The 20,808-nt window shown below is 36.5% G+C and overlaps 2 protein-coding genes across 7 annotated transcripts in view; one reads left to right on the plus strand and one right to left on the minus strand.

Annotated features, from left to right (window-relative positions):
* Positions 1-12,359, minus strand: part of LOC127833863 (uncharacterized) — a 150,271-nt gene extending 137,912 nt beyond the window's left edge. For 2 of the 3 annotated variants that reach the window (XM_052359350.1, XM_052359348.1), the window contains exon 1: positions 12,212-12,359. The gene's annotated coding sequence lies outside the window, so the exon portion shown is untranslated. Of the gene's footprint in view, positions 1-8,230; positions 8,795-12,211 lie in introns of those variants that run through there. The other variant, XM_052359349.1, reaches the window with a different exon arrangement.
* Positions 8,973-20,808, plus strand: part of LOC127833862 (uncharacterized) — a 64,424-nt gene continuing 52,588 nt past the window's right edge. The window contains exons 1-2 of one of the 4 annotated variants that reach the window (XM_052359347.1): positions 8,973-9,399; positions 20,243-20,319. The gene's annotated coding sequence lies outside the window, so the exon portion shown is untranslated. Of the gene's footprint in view, positions 9,400-12,802; positions 12,949-13,549; positions 14,237-20,242; positions 20,320-20,808 lie in introns of those variants that run through there. The other 3 variants (XM_052359345.1, XM_052359344.1, XM_052359346.1) reach the window with 3 other exon arrangements.

Genomic DNA, 20,808 nt, shown 5'->3' on the forward strand with positions numbered 1-20,808 from the left:
ATAGAAATAAATATACTAGACATCCCTAATTTTGGAAATAAATTGATCCAATTTAGAAAGATGGTAGAGTCCACTAGGCATAAATGGGTTAATAATAAGAAACAACAGAGAAAGACAAAAACTGAAATTATGGCAAAAATAAAACGTTTGGCAGAAATGTAACAAAAATAAAAACTGTTTCAACGTATGCTTTGCCATTGTTAATATCGACAATGGAATTACGTATTTTATCTTTATTTTGCTCGCTCGCTCATTTGTTTTAAAGAAAATAAAATCCGTCTTTACATGAGATCAATTTGTTGTGGCCTTATGGTGAAAAGCAACAGATTTGCATGGAGTACAATGCTATTAAAGTGTCCTAGTGTCACCGCCTGAAGTATTTTCCGCAGTCTCAAACATACGACTTAGTATCGCTAATTAAATAAGGAGATAGTAAAAACAGAAATAAAACAGACGGTGCATTTTCAGAAATGTACTCTATTTTGTTCATACGTGTATATACCGAAGTTTCTTTACACTATCGTTTTCTGAATACAGTCCTTGTTTTATGTTGGGGCACTCACTTCATTGAACACTATACGCACAAACGTTTAAACAATAAATACAAAACATAAAATTACATGCCATGGTCTGGAGGATATACATCTATTCAAACTTGGCGGAAATTGTCAACATATTAATTATCTATGTATATATTTTGGCGTTGGCCATCTTTTGATGTAAAATATATCGCCGAAATATGGCAACGTTTCTGTTTACACAGGTGGTTACACAATCATATGTGGGTATATCTCGACTTTTCTTAATATTTTAGATTTTATATTTTAAGAATATTCTGTCAGCAACCATTCACCCAGGTGTGAACATCGATAACAGGTCCTGTTTATCATAGGTCTCTGAAGCAGCACGCTATTCAGCGCTTGCAAAGTGATTTTATGGTCTGATATGAGCCCCAATAACAATGCCAATGTCTGGGCCTTGATTGGAGCAAAGCGTGCCAGCTAACGTCTTTAAAAGAGGTCTTTGTGAGGCGATGATCCAGTAAAATGCATTTTACAAGTTGCATTTATCTCTAGCGTTAAGTTGCCAGACATTGGTTAAAACACATCCAGACTTTATGTGTACAAAGACTTTTAAAAGGTGTCTAACGTGTAATGGTGGTCGTAAGTTTGTCTTTCAAGATCACAGGTTATTTCTTTTATCTCATATGCTCTCTTAATGATTTGAGGAACACTTTAATCTAATGACCCACTTTAAGCAGAACAAATCTTAATTGCGTTTAGCATGCAATAACGGTAATTAATGCATCATGCGGCGTCTCATCTGGGTCTACGCTGTTTGCCAAGGCCCTTTTTCTAGACGCAAGGCATAAATAGGTTAATACTGGTTTGTTTAAAGACTTTTAACATTTTGTATGAAAATTACGAGTAAGGTAATCACAATGAACACACTATTTATTTGTCATAAAACAACCATTTTGGATGACGAACTTACAGAACAAAGACTGTTTTGCGTGCGAATTTTCTGCGAACTCACCCACGTTTTTATGATTAGTCTAATATATTGTACGTGCAAATCTGTTTTATACAAAACACCAATGTATTTAAAAGCAATTAAGGTTCATTTTTATGAAATGTTTTTAGAATAAATTTTGCTCCAAAAGTATGTACCACATAAATCAAACAAGCTACGAATGCAAACATCGTTGCACGTCTGCATATAACGTAATTAAACTGCACTAAATAAAATTGGCTACGTACACAATGTTTCGTGCGCAATTTATAATATAATATATAACGTCCATTTGGTCGGTGGCGGCAGCTATATAGTCCCAAACTATGTTTTGACGAAAGCTGATTTAATTATTGTTTCATTATTGGATGCGTTTGTTTTATTATTTAATAATACAATAATCTTTTAATAAAATCTAGAAGTATTTACCTTTGTAGGAAAACATGCATCGATTTGACAATGCATAATCAAAGTATAGGTCCAGAGTTCTCACAATTAGGATATGGTCATCAGGACTGGCGTTTCGCGCTTGTTTCAAATTGTTTTTGCATTATTCTGATGCACTAATAATTTATCACATTTCAAATAAATAGACATTTACGATGTCTTGGTTCGTTTTCACCAACAGCATCTTTAATTTAGTAAAACAAGTACTTGATACAAGAAATAACGTTTGTGTTGTTTTTTCATATATATTATGTGAGCTCAAAAAATTGCATGTGATATTTGCAAGTTGCAAGGCATTCCAAGTGTAAAACCATCTACCGGCACATAGACATCGTGAATATCAACGTTTTACGAATTAAGGTTCTATGAATAATACATTTCCAGACGCGTAATAGTGAGAATCGTCTCAAGTCATATCATCGGTTGGTGAACGGGGTCGATTTTCAAAACGGATGACGCAACTGGTTTTTCTTATTATGTATTTTCTTTTCTCGTTTCATATACATGCAACATAACGAGCTATTTTAGTTGTATACATGCGCATTATTTTCAAAGTCCATGTGATATGTATGTATTGTAATAGGACACTAGACGGATTATAAATAATCCACGTACGCCACGAGGCCGCCTAATATTAGCAAGGTTTAATGTTTCATATGATACTTTATTCATTTGTTGGTAAGAATAAATTTACACGTAACTCTTCTGCGATTTACATTCTTGGTATACCTTATAAGTGATAAGGAACACATTTACATAAGTGTTACAATGACCAAAGCATTCGTCAATGATTCTTCTTACATCTTAAAAATGAAATAAAACACTATTTGTCTCGGGTTACCATATTTTAAAATGCTTCGATTACGAACTCAGGAATTTCAGTAGATTTTGAAAACCAGGAGTCAAAATGGCCCAAGGTCTCAAAATAATGAGGGGTCAAAACAAAAATGAAAATGGTCAAAATACTTAAGTAACTTGAAATATTTCTAAATGCATGTTGAAGGTTTTGTAATAGCTAATTTATCATAATAATGCATAAAACATTTTCACAAAAGCGTTCTTATTTTCATAAATGATCATTTCTGGTCATTTTTTTCAAGTTGGATTGTGGAAAACAAATGTGTCAAAATGATGCAAGGCTAATTTTTTGCAGGAATCAAAAGTGAGAAAATTGCAACGTGCTTGCATCAAAATGCAGGATTCTGCTTCAATTTAAATCACAGGAATTGTTTTTCATATTCGAGTTACATGATCTACATTAAAATGTTCTTTCTCTGGGACCGAGTTTTTTATATCTGTTTTCACATAGAACCATCAGTAAAGAATCATTTATTGCTTCATTCTTGCCGTTATAGCATACACTTCAAATATATATTTAGGACGTAACATATGCATTTAAATTTGATTGATTTTTTTCAATTGTAGAATTTTCAAGTTTCTCTATCACTTCATGATAGAAATGTACTTTAAACATGCAACATTATATTTTATATAATGTATTTGTTTATATTTACGCATGTTTACTCTGGAATAAGAACATAACTGTTTTCATCTTGTTATTTACAACACAATTTAAACTAAGCACACTTCACAAATTAAAACATACGTGTTAACACTATCACAAACAGACTCATACTTGTCTAATGACGCCGGATTATGGATAACTTACGAAAAACTTGTCGGCAATAGTGTTTCGTGTTGCAAACTTCTGTTCACATATCAAGAGTGTTGAGTAAAATTAACTAACGTATGCTATTTAAAATAATAAATATAAACGAATTGAAATATGTGCATTAAAAAGTAAGTGTTACAAAGAAATGCCTCTTTCATACAGATCTTCGTCTATAAACATTCAATGTAGCTATAAAGTTTCATTTTTATAGTGAAACATCTATACCACTGAAGAGAAAAGAATGGACAAAATCAAGGAAAATAACCAAATTCCTATGAGATGCCGAGTAACGATTCTTCTACAATGCCACTTCCCAAAATGATAATGACCGCGCTATGAGAAAACGGGTCTCAATGAATGTGTGAAGAATCGTCCCAGATTAGCCTGTGCAGTTCGCACAGGCTGATTAGAAACGACACGATTAGAAACGACACTTTCCGTTTAAATGGTAGTTTTCGTTTAAAGAAAGAATAATTTGAGCAAAACTTAAGTTTAGGCGAAAGTGTCGTCCCTGATTAGCCCTGATTTCAAAACCACAAGACTAATCTGAGACGACACTTTACGCACATGCAATAAACGCCTTTTTCACAGAGCGCTGTGCATATTCATTTACATATGATTTTCGTATTGATGGCTTTTATCGTCTTCAGTTTTACTCCTGGCAATCAGGAGGCCGTCACTGACGCCGCCGACCAAAGTAACACATGCGTTTTGCATACTTTGACGTAGACGGCACGAACATTTAGCGGAACGATATTGTTGTATTCAAAATGTTTATTTTTGTTGGCTACCCTATCTAAATATTGCGGTATACCACAAGATAAAAACTTTCACTATTTTGTATCACTTGCGCCACGGGTGTATCATTATCTTGTCCGTTAAGCGTAACATTTCGTTTTCGTAAGCCATATGTGGCATGAATAGTGGTTTGTAATGGTTCGTTTTCGATTTAAATGCCACGTAAACATGCAAAAAGGTTACGACAAACTATAAGGGGATAACAAACAAAAAAATGCGTTCAAAGATTGAAACATGCACTTTACTTTCGGTATATAAGGTTCACGTAGATTCGAATATAGATACAAACTTACAACTTGTTAAGAACAACGTTACGGTGTTAATGGTGAAATATATTTTCACTGTTTCAGCGAGATGCATCGTCATATCTGCCACTTTTGGTAATTAATAATCATGTTAAATTCCCGCCACGAGGCGGCGCTAAAATACGAACGCCTTGGAGACAATATTCCTAGTCGCGTTGTCTGCGGCATTTCAAAAGACATTTAAGACGTTACCGCTGGAAGAACACAGGCATATATGAAAGATTCGCAGCACGGTTTCTTGGCATTTGAAAACAGCCAATTCATACAGGAGCGTCGGGCAAACAAGTTTAATGAATGAAAAAAAATATCGACGAGCACTATGTACAGACAGTTTATGTCATAATATTCAAAAACACTTAGTCACTGCGTTCAATTAAACGCGATTAAAGTAATTGTCGGTTAATCATGACATTACGTAATTAATAACGCATAACAGTCATTACATATGATGTTAACCATGTTTGATTTTAAAACCTTTATGTGTGCTGCTATACAACCTAATAAGGTTTAAAAAAACATTTACGGAAACACTTCATTGATTCGCTGATTACTGTAAGTTGTTAATGTCATGATAGCAGTTATGTTCAAGTTAATAAATAACGTTACAACTTACATGGCGGTCGGTAAATATGGATGCACTTTTCCACCAAATGGGCTTATACACATATTTTCGTATTTTTGAAAAATGTCATTACATATGTCTACTAACAAATCTATAAGGTTTTCAATTGTCTTAACTGATTATAAAAGACTAATTATAAAAGCAAGAACACAAGTTGAGAAAAAGTATTGCATTGCCCACTGACCAGGTTTCGAACCTGTGACCTCTTGAAGCGAAAGATACCGCGCTACCACTGAGCCTCGCAGGCGTATTTAGTATTTAAAAGCGAAACATTATATATGATACAATATTTGTACTGAACGTATATTTCTAATTATCGAGGAAAAGCATTTCAAACGCTTTAATTTTTTTTAACAACTTCGAATGAAGATTAATCCATAAACCCATGTATGCCTAGTGGTATCTCCCATCTATCTTAATTAGATCAATTTATTTCCAAAATTAGGGATGTCTGGTATATTTATTTCTATATTTAGAATATTTCTTACAGAAATTTCTTTAAGCAAAGAGCGCAGACCCAGATGAGACACCGCATCATGCGGCGTCTCATCTGGGTCTAAGCTGTTTGCCAAGGCTTTTTTTCTAGACGCTAGGCATAAATGGGTTAATGGTCCAATATTTTACAGATTTTTTTCGTGGTCATGAGTGTTTTTTCGCTTATTTTAACATAATGTAAACATTATGTTTTTTTTATTTATGGCAATTATTTTGAAAATCGTCAATTTACCAAACTCTGAACAATTCCCTTTAACGTTTGAATATGCAACACTCAATCTTTAAACTAATCGCATGCTTTTGACACAACACATATATTGTTTTCTATCTAGATCTATTATTATTTCTGTCCCGAAGGCTAAACCTTGAACAGTTCAACTACTTTAATGTGGCATACAATACAAACGAAAAAATGGCAGCTTGTTAAAACGCATGTTCATACTTTTGTAGTTTATTTTCAAGCCACTGTTTAAGAGAAATTGCATGCATGTTAAAATGCGAGACCGGTACAAGTTCTTCAAAGAAAAGTAGCCACGCGTTTCTGCATCGCTTTTTTTAATCAAATGTTATTTCTCTTCTGGTACACGTGTCTAATATATTGAATTAAATATTGCATTGGCTGCAGAACACGGATAGCTTTGACTCATGTTCCGCCTTGACAGATATTGAAAAACATTAAGTAATACGCGTTATTGTGTGGTATATAGAATTGACGAAAATATCGCCTTGACGGATATATTGAAGTGACTGATATTTTCCATTAAAGAACACTTTAACGTAACAGGGGTGGTCTAAACTTACTGGAATCACCGTAATCATTGGATGCTCAAACCAGATTCTTAAGACAATGTCTATATCGTGCGAATACACTTTAGCCGCGCTCTGCGAAAAGAAGGTTAAGTGCATGTGCGTAAAGTGTCCTTCCAGATTATCCTGTGCAGTCCGCACAGGCTTATCAGGGACGACACTTTTCGCTTTTCTTGCATTTTTTATTTCAAGGAAGACTCTTCTTCACGAAAATTCAGTGAACGCGAAAATTGTCGTCCCTGATAAGCCCGACTGCACAGGCTAATATGGGACGACATTTTTACGCAAATGCATGAAACCACATGTTCGTAGAGCGTGGCTCATTTTTATATCAATGATAATAGGCACAGTCGATTCAAAGTCTAATTTATTCATGTTAAATTTGTATTTTTATTATACTTTAACCGCTGACATCGTCGTTATCATTGATTGTAAATGAATCTCTACATGGATGACAAATTAATAAAATGGTCACAACCGCCCGTGTTCTAAAGGCCATTAATTTTAAAGAATGAATCGCGATGTATTTCACACGCACGCACCTAAAACCATTGATGGTTAACACACAATAGTTTAACAGCATTATCTCATTTAAAGGGCGGACATGAAACTATTTCTCTACAGTATCTTAGATAAAAGATATAACACTTGTGTAAATAGTAGCAGTAGTAGTAGAAGTAGTAGTAGTAGTAGTAGTAGTAGTAGTAGTAGTAGTAGTAGTAGTAGTAGTAGTAGTAGTAGTAGTAGTAGTAGTAGTAGTAGTAGTAGTAGTAGTAGTAGTAGTTGTAGAAGCAGTAGAAGTAGTAGTAGTAGTAGTAGTAGTAGTAGTAGTAGTAGTAGTAGTAGAAGTAGTAGTAGTAGTAGTAGTAGTAGTAGTAGTAGTAGTAGTAGTAGTAGTAGTAGTAGTAGTAGTAGTAGTAGAAGCAGTAGTAGTAGTTGTAGTAGTATTAGTAGTAGTAGTAGTAGTAGTAGTAGTAGTAGTAGTAGTAGTAGTAGTAGTAGTTGTAGTAGTAGTAGTAGTAGTTGTAGAAGCAGTAGAAGTAGTAGTAGTAGTAGTAGTTGCTGTTGTTGTTGTTGTTGTTGTTGTTGTTGATGATGATGATGATGTTGTAGTAGTAGTTGTAGTGGTACTAGAAGTTGATGTAGAAGTAGTAGTAGTAGTAGTAGTAGTAGTAGTTGTAGTAGTAGTAGTAGTAGTAATAGTAGTAGTAGTAGTAGTAGTTGTTGTAGTAGTAGTAGTAGTGGTAGTAGTAGTAGTAGTAGTAGTAGTAGTAGTATTAGCAGTAGAAGTAGTAGTTGAAGTAGTAGCTGATGTTGTCGTTGTTGTTGTAGCAGTTGTAGTAGTGGTTGTGGTGTTTGTGGTAGTCACGTTTTAGCATTAGTATCATTACTGTTCTATACATAATGTTTCCATGATATTAATGCAATGTCATGTTCATTAAAACACGTTGATTAATCGCTATGTTAATTATTAAGTGAAATTATGTACAACATGTGTTAATCTATATAATTTCACGTCAAAAATAGATACATGGTTTGAAATACTAATTTATCTAGCAAGAAAACACTTACCAAAATAAATTCTCAGCGCACATCTACTGTTGACATGTGATTACCTAAGAGAATAGCATTTATTCTTCTAAAATCCAAGAAAAAAACTGCTTACACATTAAGTTGTACGATGTGTTGAGTTATAGCACATTGGGCGGAAATTCGTATTTGATAACCGACATAAAATTAATCCTTAATCTTTCGTTTGAAAACAAATTTGCATAGATTAATTTTTTTTTTCAATATTTCTGAATGATGTTTAAACGTCAGGGAGCGGTGAAAACACTACAGAAAGAACAAATTCGCGTTTTATTTGACTTGTAATCCAACGTGAATGAAAATTTTCACATTCCTATTCCACCGCACGAAACTCTGTTTAAGCTATCGTGAAACGGACACCACTTGCGGATATGATATTATTTACACAAAACTATAATTGATCTTCAAATAAACATATTTTTGCGTGCGTTTCGATCATAAAACGCACATGCAATCCTACAGCCTACAACACGCACAGGTTTCGGTTTGCCTAATTTAAATTCATTTCACGATTAAAGTTTTCAAGCGCTTTGTACATGCCCTGTATGGGGCTTAAACATGAACGTTAATGTCTGATTACGGACAGCGTTATTTGTATTAAAACTTAGCCAGATTTGGTTTACATTTAACATTAGTGTTAAACCTGTACGTTTAAGATATCGATGATATATTTTGATATTAAGCCGAATACAGCCTTGTGTTTTCTTACGCGACTTTAACAGGCTTTGTACTCGATCTGTTAAGACAAAAATCAATGGGTTTAAAATAAAAACCTTGCTGAATTTTGGATGCGAACGTTAAGTAAATACAATTGTAAGTTAAATGAAGCGACGGAGATTGCTAGTCAAACAGAGTTGAATTAAAAGACTCGACACTGTGTTTCCAGATTGTTAATCAAGTTTAGTCTGAATGGCAAATTGATAAAATTAACTGAGTACGATTGAGACGTTATTTTAAAACTTACGACTTCCGTCGCAATTTTACATGACCTCGCGTGGATAGATTTAAAGGAGCGGAAACGTGGAGTTTTATGAATATTTGAACAACACATCTCGGAGGTTGCCTGGATCAGTGTGAAATCATTGAGGGGCTCTGTCGGTCTAATCTTCAGCTGCATGAAGAGCTCGAGGATTAAATATCTATTGGGCGAGGTAATGGAGTAGTTGTGTGTGTTCGTGTTTGTTTTCTCCTGTCGTAATTTAAGGGAAGTCGCGTGCTGTTACGCCATTCAGATGTATAGCCATTTCAGATTGCAAATAAGTATTTTTCTGATTTTTTTATATAACAAGAAATGATAAATTTCATATTAAACTCGTCTGTCAATAGTTCACATAAATTCGCGTGGATGTAGTCGTCTGAAGAGCAAACATGTTAGGACAGTTAACCATGCACAGCTCGTTTTAAAGCTTCACTCTCCAAAAAGCTCGTTCAAAAATTAAACTTCTAAAAAACACCTTACATGTGCACATCTTTCGCTCATATGCATTATGTTCAATTTGTTACAAACGATATAGTTTTCAGTGAAATGTAAACCACATGTATCTTTATAAGACTTGTAGCGTTAAGCAGCGAATCAAGGACGCGCTTAGAAACGCATGTATTCGTATGAACACATGGCAGTTATATTCAAAATCACTGATTTCAGCAGCGTCATGCCAAAATGGGTCGTATGCCATATGCAAACTACGCAATCGCACAGTCTGTTCAACTACCATGTGTAGTATAAGGTCGTGTTTTCGTTAACGTACAGGGTAGCTCCTGACCTGACTGCCATGGCCGCCTATGTCACAAGGTAGCTCCTGACCTGACTGCCATGGCCGCCTATGTCACAAGATAGCTCCTGACCTGACTGCCATGGCCGCCTATGTCACAAGGTTGCTCCTGACCTGACTGCTATGGCCGCCTATGTCACAAGGTAGCTCCTGACCTGACTGCTATGGCCGCCTATGTCACAAGGTAGCTCCTGACCTGACTGCCATGGCCGCCTATGTCACAAGGTAGCTCCTGACCTGACTGCCATGGCCGCCTATGTCACAAGGTAGCTCCTGACCTGACTGCCATGGCCGCCTATGTCACAAGGTAGCTCCTGACCTGACTGCCATGGCCGCCTAAGTCACAAGGTAGCTCCTGACCTGACTGCCATGGCCGCCTATGTCACAAGGTTGCTCCTGACCTGACTGTCATGGCCGCCTATGTCACAAGGTAGCTCCTGACCTGACTGCCATGGCCGCCTATGTCACAAGGTAGCTCTTGACCTGACTGCCATGGCCGCCTATGTCACAAGGTAGCTCCTGACCTGACTGCCATGGCCACCTATGTCACAATGAAGCTCCTGACCTGACTGCCATTGCCGCCTATGTCACAAGGTAGCTCCTGACCTGACTGCCATGGCCGCCTATGTCACAAGGTAGCTCCTGACCTGACTGCCATGGCCGCCTATGTCACAAGGTAGCTCCTGACCTGACTGCCATGGCCGCCTATGTCACAAGGTAGCTCCTGACCTGACTGTCGTGGCCGCCTATGTCACAAGGTAGCTCCTGACCTGACTGCCATGGCCGCCTATGTCACAAGGTAGCTCCTGACCTGACTGTCATGGCCGCCTATGTCACAAGGTAGCTCCTGACCTGACTGTCATGGCCGCCTATGTCACAAGGTAGCTCCTGACCTGACTGCCATGGCCGCCTATGTCGTAAGGTAGCTCCTGACCTGACTGCTATGGCCGCCTATGTCACAAGATAGCTCCTTACCTGACTGCCATGGCCGCCTATGTCACAAGGTAGCTCTTGACCTGACTGCCATGGCCACCTATGTTACAGGGTAGCTCTTGACCTGACTGCCATGGCCGCCTATGTCACAAGGTAGCTCTTGACCGGACTGCCATGGCCGCCTATGTCACAAGGTAGCTCTTGACCTGACTGCCATGGCCGCCTATGTCACAAGATAGCTCCTGACCTGACTGCCATGGCCGCCTATGTCACAAGATAGCTCCTTACCTGACTGCCATGGCCGCCTATGTCACAAGGTAGTTCCTGGCCTGAATGCCATGGCCGCCTATGTCACAAGGTAGTTCCTGGCCTGACTGCCATGGCCGCCTATGTCACAAGGTAGTTCCTGACCTGACTGCCATGGCCGCCTATGTCACAAGGTAGCTCCTTACCTGACTGCCATGGCCGCCTATGTCACAGGGTAGCTCCTGACCTGACTGCCATGGCCGCCTATGTCACAAGTCCCATTTACGCATAATACGGCTCATTTAACATTAACCAAATATACAGCTGATATAAAGTGTTGTTTGCGTTCTTGTTAAAACTTTTAAAAGATGTAATTGTGAAGATATAACTCCTATTTTAAAGTTCATGGATGAATTGCTTATACGGGCGTGTTTTAATATTTGGAGAGAAAATATTACCGGGATTTTGCGAACGACGCCAATTACTAATGGAATTGATGTCAGACGCACAGTTTGTCATAGAGTTATAAAATAGCAATAAACGGCTCATGTCGGACGGGGTATACGGGGCAGACATTAAAGTATAGTCAGATGAGTTCCTCTTAAATACAAAAGTACACATGTTTTCTTCGATTGTAAGAAAATTACCACTAAATATTCACATAAAAATGTTATTATTTCCACAATGTTGGTGTAAAAAGGTACTTACCTCTAACCGATTTATTTTGAAGTAATATAAAGTCTTATTATTTTCGTAACCTTTGTTTGTCTTAAGATGTAGACGAAACAGTTAAATACTCCTGACAGATGGTGATAGAAACGAAACATTATGATTTATGTGCATTAATACAATAATTAACAGAGGCTTCAATTTGAAGTAGTCACAATGATGAATGCGAAACTGTTTGGGAAGTCATTTTAACGCTACAGTGCCTTTCGAATCACGGCTGTCTGCAGACGTATAGTTTACCATGTTGTTTTTAGCGAGATAGGCATGACAATGAACATCTTACCTCGTACGTAGATATATCCGATGGATTAAGCCATCTCGTGGCGAGAGATATATCACTTATTGTTACAACACAATCGGATAATAATAAACTGTTTAAGCGCAATTAATGGATAATTGCATCCAATATAATGTAACCTTATACACGTGCGCAAACCGTTGGTTAGTATTGCAATAGCGGCTGAACGACCAGTAAGGGTTTAAACACCAGATTTAAGGCCTAGCGGTTAGTCCTTTTTAAAGTAAAGAAGCGTTTAACACGGCCAGTTTAGAATATATAATTTCACGTATCAGCTGAAATTCTGCTATCTTGAGTTGTCGCGGTTTTATGCCTAATCACACGTCATTATCTTCAGCAAGCTTTTCGAAACTGTTTATATTCTATTAAACTGTGTCACTCTATCTATGTACTCGCCAACCGTATTTCACTCACAAGTCAAGATCGCACACGATTAGCTCGCCACTGTTCCCTGATAGTAATTGTAGTAAAATTCAATCTTAAGTCACTATTTCCCCGTTACCGCACGGCGTCTTTTCCTCTGAAGATTATCACTCGTTGTTGTTGTGTTCTTTTAAGCATAATAAATAAAACGCTAAAAAAACGATTCCATGACGCAGTTGAAAAAAAGTGTTTAAACGCGTGGCTGTTTATCCAGTGAATTATCAGCGTTATTACTATAATACGGAAAAGTTTATATTTGGAAATAGGTGGGAGGAGTTACAATCGCTTGTCCTCGTAAGGTAATAGATCGTAGATTTACTTCTAGGTAGCGAGTAAATAATCTAAGAATGTCATCAAAACATATCTGAGTGAACGTTTTCCTCCTGTTCTATGTTTCATGGATATTAAAATTGTCTTAATTTAAAATATGTTTCAAAATGTATAGAGGATAACACGTTTCCTAGTAAGTTTCTTGTTGTTTTTTATCACACTGTCTAGCTTAAATATCTATTTTATGAAATGTCGAAAACAATCCTTTAAATTAGTTTCTACGCTTTGGAAACGTAAAACCTTACGTCATATGACGTTTCCAACTCTGGCACACGTAAATCACACTACTTATGACACTTTTTACAATTTCTAAGCTAGGAAATCTTAAAAACTCCGCGCATGTGTTATCCGAATTCGGCAAAATCCGATTACTTTTTCGAAGCACTGTAAAATCCTACGTTACTCGAAATGGATCACTTATATCGCGTGGGTTTAATAACTCTGGTAGAATTGCTTAAAGCAAACCTATCACATATCCGGCGGCGGGCACACGTTTAGAACTGTTTTACGCGATCCACTGAACACTTATTATCTCCGCAAAGAACACGACATGGAAAAACTTGCAACTAGTGGACCAATACGGAGCAGTGAATTTCACCTGAGACGCTCAAGATAGCGCGGTTTAAGTGACAGCAAACAGAGATTATGAATATTGCACGCGTTGAATAGATAGTGCTTGATACGCCATTTGGTTTTCAAAGTTTATGCTTTAAATGAGTTTATATAACGAGTTTGTGAAGAAATGTTTGGGTTGGATAACTGTGTGGTGAAATATTTTTTTATGGTAAACAGTGGACAAACGCACGCTGTTATTTTGTGCGCTTTGAATACGTTGCAACATGTACACAGATATCAGTTAAATATTGTAAAACATAGTTGAATAAGATACAGTGTTGGACGATAGGTTTGGATTTAAGACATTTGATATGATAACTGCTATCTGTCAGTAAACTGTCAGTTTTGGTCGCCTTAAATTACTGTTTACATTCGTATTAACACCAGGTAATAACTTAACAATTATGTACTAGTATCTTGCGATATATTTGATAGTCGAGCAAGTTTGACCTAGACATAAAATATGTAAGGTGAAGAAAATCAGTGTCGCCAACAGTTCTCGTTGAACTTTTCGGATACGCATACATTTCGGACATTGAACTGTGTCGGGATCTTGACATACCCCTATGCCAAGTTGTTCAGACCGCTACTTCGGGATCATGTGACTGTATAAAGATATGTGTCCCTGCTACGTGGGATAGTGTATGTATTTATTGTCTTATCATCAGCATTGTGTGTCGTAGTTAAGGAAATATTGTGACTGGGGCCACAGCGCCTTGTGAGTTATACGGCACGAATTGCGTTTCTAGAGGGCAGTTTAAGGGCCCAATAAATTGGCTGGTGTCTGATTAGAAAGGGGCTAACCCGAAATATGGTATCGAATTTAGGTAGCGGTTACCGCCCCTGTAAGTTAGCGTCATCTTATACAGTCTTGGTTCTTTTTGTATTTGTTTATCATTAAATGCAAATCAATACAATTTTGTATATAATTGGGACTAATTTAAACATGGCTTTCAGCTTGTAGTGACATTAGGTAAAAAAAATTACTAATTAAAACCATAACAATTATTAAACAAATATTGGATTGGATCCATCATCACGTAGTTTTTTATGATGCTATAGAGTCATTGCGCGGGTGTTGCTACGGTAGTCATTGAGAAAGCGTGGTTTAACATTGAAAGGGATGTCGGTTAGCAAGATTGATTGCATTGTAGAAGCAACCTCAATGGAGCGATATGGCTGTTTCCGAGCATAGCCCCGTCATATCTCTGTCACCATTATAAAACACCTAATAAAGTTCTATTACATGATTGTTATTTATTATTATTCATTATTTTTATATTTGTTACATATTGTATATTGTTTAACCAATCATCAAACACTTTCATTTACATATAGAACCAAACAAACAAGTATTTGAATTAGAAAACAACTTTTAAACATTCAAACAGTTTGAGCCTCGGTTTAGAAAAACGGGAATTAAAGCGTGTGCGAACAGTGTCATCCCAGATGAGCCTGTGCAGTATGCACAGGCTTACACGAGACGATGCATTCCGCTTTTATGGTTTTTATCGTTTGCTCGTTTAAGAAAGTATTTTCTTAGAGAAATCAGGTCAGACTGAAAGTGTCGTCGCTGATTAACCTGTGCGGACGACACAGGCTAATCTTGGGCGACAATTAACGGTTAAGCATTAAGCCCTGTTTTCCCAGAGCGACGCATATTCGTGGCGTATCTGCTTCGCTCTTTTGAATCCATTTGCCTTGGGTGTTGGGGCGGGGATTTTTCTGAATTCAGTCCCGTCCCATCAAATGCCGGTCGCCATTTCCAACCACGTTTCGATGATGGCTTCAAACATAACAACACTTACATATTTGTTTGTGAAACATATAACATGACCATTAATGTAGTAAATTGCGTGTATTTTGTTTTAATTAGAACAAAAGAACTAACAGTAAGTCCATACTGATCGGAAAGGCTTATAATTTAGCTTCGCCTAGGAAAACGTGGGGTCGAAACTTAAACTTCTGCTGCAGCAGAAAAATCCTGCTTGACCAGCATTTATTCTTAGAATAAGCCATTGAACTCGTCAGCCAATCAAATTTGAGCTTACAAACGGACGACATAAGCTACCTCTACGGAAATGAAATAGAGCCTGACAATAACTTTAGAAATACAAAGATCACTCATGAAATGTACATGAACAAAATACATAGCATAGTGACAGCAAACAGAATAATATGTCATAAGGATAGGAATGAAAGCTTTGAGCTTATTGCAATTGCAACTTCTGACCATTGCGTAAAGATGTTGCTGAAGGTCGTTGAAATTTAACTTTTAGGTATATTGGGAAAATATTCAATCTTTGTCAGATGCAATTGAATTTTCGTCATAAGTTAGAGGACGTTCGTTAAAAGCACTGAGGAAAGTTTGAGATTGAGCAGATGAAAATAATTATAACTTAGTATTGTAAATATTTGAGATGCATATTTTAAAAGGACAGTAGTAATATAACAAGAGTTCTGATTGGCTGATGCCATAATATAAAAATAAATACTGGTCGAGCAGGATTTTCTGATGCAGGGCAGGAATTTGCAGCATTTTTGTCTGCTGCAGAAAAAGTTAATATTTCGACCCTTTGGTGCGCCATACACGTGCACGTACGTAAATTGTCTTTACAAATAAGCATGTATTAGTCCACACAGGCTAATCAGGGACGACACTTTCCGCATGAACAGGATTTGGACAAGAAGGAACTTCATTGAAACGAAAAAATACCATACAAGCGGATGGTGTCGTCACTGATTAGCCTGTGCGGACGGTAGGGTCTTATCTAGGACGATACCTGCGCTCATACATATAGCCCCGTTTTTTCCAGACGGAGGTACATTTTAATTTTTATTTAAGTGGTAATTTTAGAGAGGTCACCGCTGCTTGGTGTCTGGTGCATGGAGTTTGGACCCATGTGTTGGATCCACTACTGACATAACCAGAATGCAGGCAATCCGAAAGAGTTCATGAATCGTATATCTTAGAATACATCATAATACGATGTTGATGGTCATTTTCTTTACATTTTGCGTTCTAGTATTGTTCAATATTAGAGTCGTGTTCTGAGAAAACTGGGCTTAATGCATGTGCGTACAGTGTTGTCCCAGATTAGCCTGTGCAATCCGCACAGGCTAATCAGGGACGACACTTTTCGCTTTTATGACATTTTTCGTTTAAATGAAATCTCTTCTTAGCAAAAAATCCAATTTAGGCGGAAAGTGTCGTCCCTGATTAGCCTGTGCGGACTGCACATGCTAATCTGGGACGACACTTTACGCACATGGATGAAGCCAAGTTTTCTCAGAACGCGACTCAAATTTAAAACTTTAATATTAGCAATTTTGAATGCTGTATTATAAGAAATACAAATTACTTGACGATTATTATTGATCCTAAACTAAGATTAGTTGAGCCACGCTCTGGGAAAACGGGGTTTAATGCATGTGCGTTAAGTGTCGTCCCAAATGAGCCGGTGCAAGGCTTATCAAACATGACACTTTATTATGGTATTTTTCGTTTGAAAAACAATAGGTTATTCTTAGCAATACATCCAGTTTCGGCGTTCAGTGTCGTCCCTGATTAGTATGTGCGGAGTGCATTGGCTAATATGGGACGACATTTTACGCTCATGAATTAAGCCCAGTTTTTGCATAGAGAGTCTCATTTAAAAGCTCTTTGGGTTTGTTATGCTTGACATGTAGCCCATGGCGTCCACAACATTAAAATCCGATTACGCTCTGACCGACCAATCTGGACTTTCGATAGGACATTTAAAAGTCCATTTTTCATTCCATATCAGGGCAAAATTGCGAGATAGTATAGAGTTGCTATCTCTAAACCATTTAGGCTTTATCAAAAAACGCAGATGTTAGCAAATAAAGCATAACCCAGTCTATCTCCGAATAAAATATGCGGAGTCATTGTATTTATGTAAGGTTTGAATCGTATCCAAAACAGTGAGTCAGTGTGATGCTAAATCAAAATGTATTGACATGTTTAAATTAAAAATTAATTAGAGTCACACCTGGTTACGCGCAGACTGTCTGCCCCGTAGTCTACGGTTAAGAGTAAAATGTTTAGAGTTAACGCGACTCAAAGTGCAGCAATGTTTTCATTTGACTGCACACTTTTATAGTATTTTAATTGAAGCCATCACGTCTAACGCAAAACTGTGTTTTAACTTAAACTATTTAATATAAGTTATTTCTGTTCGGAAATCAATAAAAAATTACGATAATGCTAATGATGATTATATTGATGTTGATGCTGCTGCCGCAGCAGATAATGATAATCTGATAACTATATTTTGATGATGATAAATATGATGTTGCTGATAGTGTTAAACTTGTTTAGATGCTTCTGCTTCTGATGATGATGATGATCGTGATGATCGTGATGATGATGATGATGATGATGATGATGATGATGATGATTATTATTATGGTGATGATGATGATTATGGTGTTGATGATGATGATGATGATGATGATGATGATGATGATGATGATGATGATGATGATGATGATGATGATGATGATGGTGATGGTGATGATGTTGATGATGATGATGATGATGATGATGATGATGATGATGATGATGATGATGATGATGATGATGATGATGATGATTATGATTATGATGATGATGATGATGATGATGATGATGATGATGATGGTGATGATGGTGATGATGATGGTGATGGTGATGATGATGATGATGATGGTGATGGTGATGATGATGATGATGATGATGATACTGATGATGATGATGATGATGCTTATGATGATGAAAATGATGATGATGATGATGATGATGCTTATGATGATGAAAATGATGATGATGATGATGATGATGATGATGATGATGATGATGATGATTATGGTGGTGATGATGATGGTGGTGGTGGTGGTGGTGGTGATGTTGATGATGATGATGATGATGATGATGATGATTATGATTATGATGATAATGATGATGGTGGTGGTGGTGATGTTGATGATGATGATGATGATGATGATGATGATGATGATGATTATGATGATGATGATGATGATGATGATGATGATGATGATGATGATGATGATGATGATGATGATGATGATGATGATGATGATGATGATGTTTATGATGATGATGATGATGATGATGATGATGATGATGATGATGATGATGATGATGATGATGATGATGATGATGATGATTATGATGATAAAAAAATAAATAAAAATAATTATGATATTAATCATAATTATAATTGTAATAATACTTGATAAAACCATCAACATCATCATCGCCCAAAAAAAATAATCATCATCAACAACACACTGTCAATCTCTTGCTTGCACATCTCCTGAATTCCATACACCTTTGTATTGGGCTCAAACAAAGCAGTTTCAACTCATGCCATCTGTCATTACATAACGAATTGAAAAGTCGCATAAAAAAGAAATATTTAGAGAAAGATTGTTTATCGACCAATAGACAACGATGTGTGGCTCATAATGTGTAGGAATTCGACGAATTGTTCATTATCGCATGAGAATGGCACACGGTTGTTTATTGACCGATTAATAATGTTAATGCGAAAGATATTGTGAGACAAAGATGATTTGATAACTGTTTGTGCACTTTTAATACGAACATTTTACTAATCTCTTCCCAGGGTAGGGACATTTTTCTGTGTTGTTGATAAGTACTCATACAACTTTAATTGTGTTACCATGAAGATCGTGAAGATCAGCGAGTTCCAAATGTCAGACTTTTGGCTGCACTTGTGAACTTATTCCATCTTCGTGAATAGGCGTGGATATAGTTTTCTTAATTAACATGGATCAAGTAGCCCCCCTTAAATGATTTAAAAGTAAATATCATGATTCTGATGCTTAAAATTCGCATGCTTGTCAGGTGCGATTCGTTAAATAACTTATTGTCAAGTTGACAGGGTTCATGTCACTGGCCTTATAGCAAAGATATATTGTTTGTTACGAAGGAAAACTCTGCAGAAAAAATAGTACTCAGTATGTAATTTTGATTCTAAAGATTTCATGATTGACTATTTTACTTCGATATTTGCAAACGTATGACCGTCTTTTCATAATTGTTCATGTATATTATCAATCGTACGGCGATCGTTTGATAAAGTGCTGGTATATATGCAGACGTATTACCATCGTTTGATTATTGTTTTTGTGTAATAGACGTATTGCCATCGTTTGATTATTGTTCTTGTGTATTTATAGACGTATTGCCATCGATTGATCGATGTTATTGTGTATTTATAGACGTATTACCATCGTTTGATTATTGTTCTTGTGTCTTTAAAGACGTATTGCCATCGTTTGATTATTGTTCTTGTGTCTTTAAAGACGTATTGCCATCATTTGATTATTGTTCTTGTGTATTTATAGACGCATTGCCATCGATTGATCAATGTTTTTGTGTATTTTTAGACGTATTGCCATCGTTTGATTATTGTTCTTGTGTATTTATAGACGTATTGACATCGTTTGATTATTGTTCTTGTGTATTTATAGACGTATTGCACTCGTTTGATTATTGTTTTTGTGTATGTATAGAAGTATTACCGTGGTTTAATTATTGTTCTTGTGTATTTAAAGACGTATGACCATCGTTTGATAATTGTTCTTTTATGTTTTCAGATGTAAGCTAGCTCGTCCTCCATGGAGCCATTCACACCGGGTTTATCTACATATGATCAAAGATTAACCAAGTAAAGGTATGTAAAATATACGAACTTTAAATGTATTTTTGTATTTTTTGTGACAAAATAGTTACGTAGGGAATTTAAGTAAACCATGTATACTATACCTTTTTGATTTGACGAATTGGAGAATCATTAAGATGGATGCTTTGTATACAATAACATTTTCAATTATATCACAAATAGCACATGCTTTCGATTGTGTTTTTTTTTATATAATTTTGCATTTGCTTTAAGAAATATAAAAAAAATATCAAAACTGTCGACTTTAAAAAAAAAGAGAAAAAAATGGTTTCACCAGATTGGTGACAAAAATGTACCGAAAACGACATGGGCGTAAAGTGAGACGACTCTGGCATTTGAGATAAAACTTAAAAGACGAAAACCTTGCCGCACTCCAACTGAGTGGATTGGTCTCACATTTACATGATATCTACACTCCAACTGAGTGGCTTGGTCTCACATTGAAAACCTTGCACTCCAACTGAGTGGATTGGTCTCACA

This window comes from Dreissena polymorpha, chromosome 6 (assembly GCF_020536995.1).
Source record: "Dreissena polymorpha isolate Duluth1 chromosome 6, UMN_Dpol_1.0, whole genome shotgun sequence".
Taxonomy (NCBI): Eukaryota; Metazoa; Mollusca; class Bivalvia; order Myida; family Dreissenidae; genus Dreissena; species Dreissena polymorpha.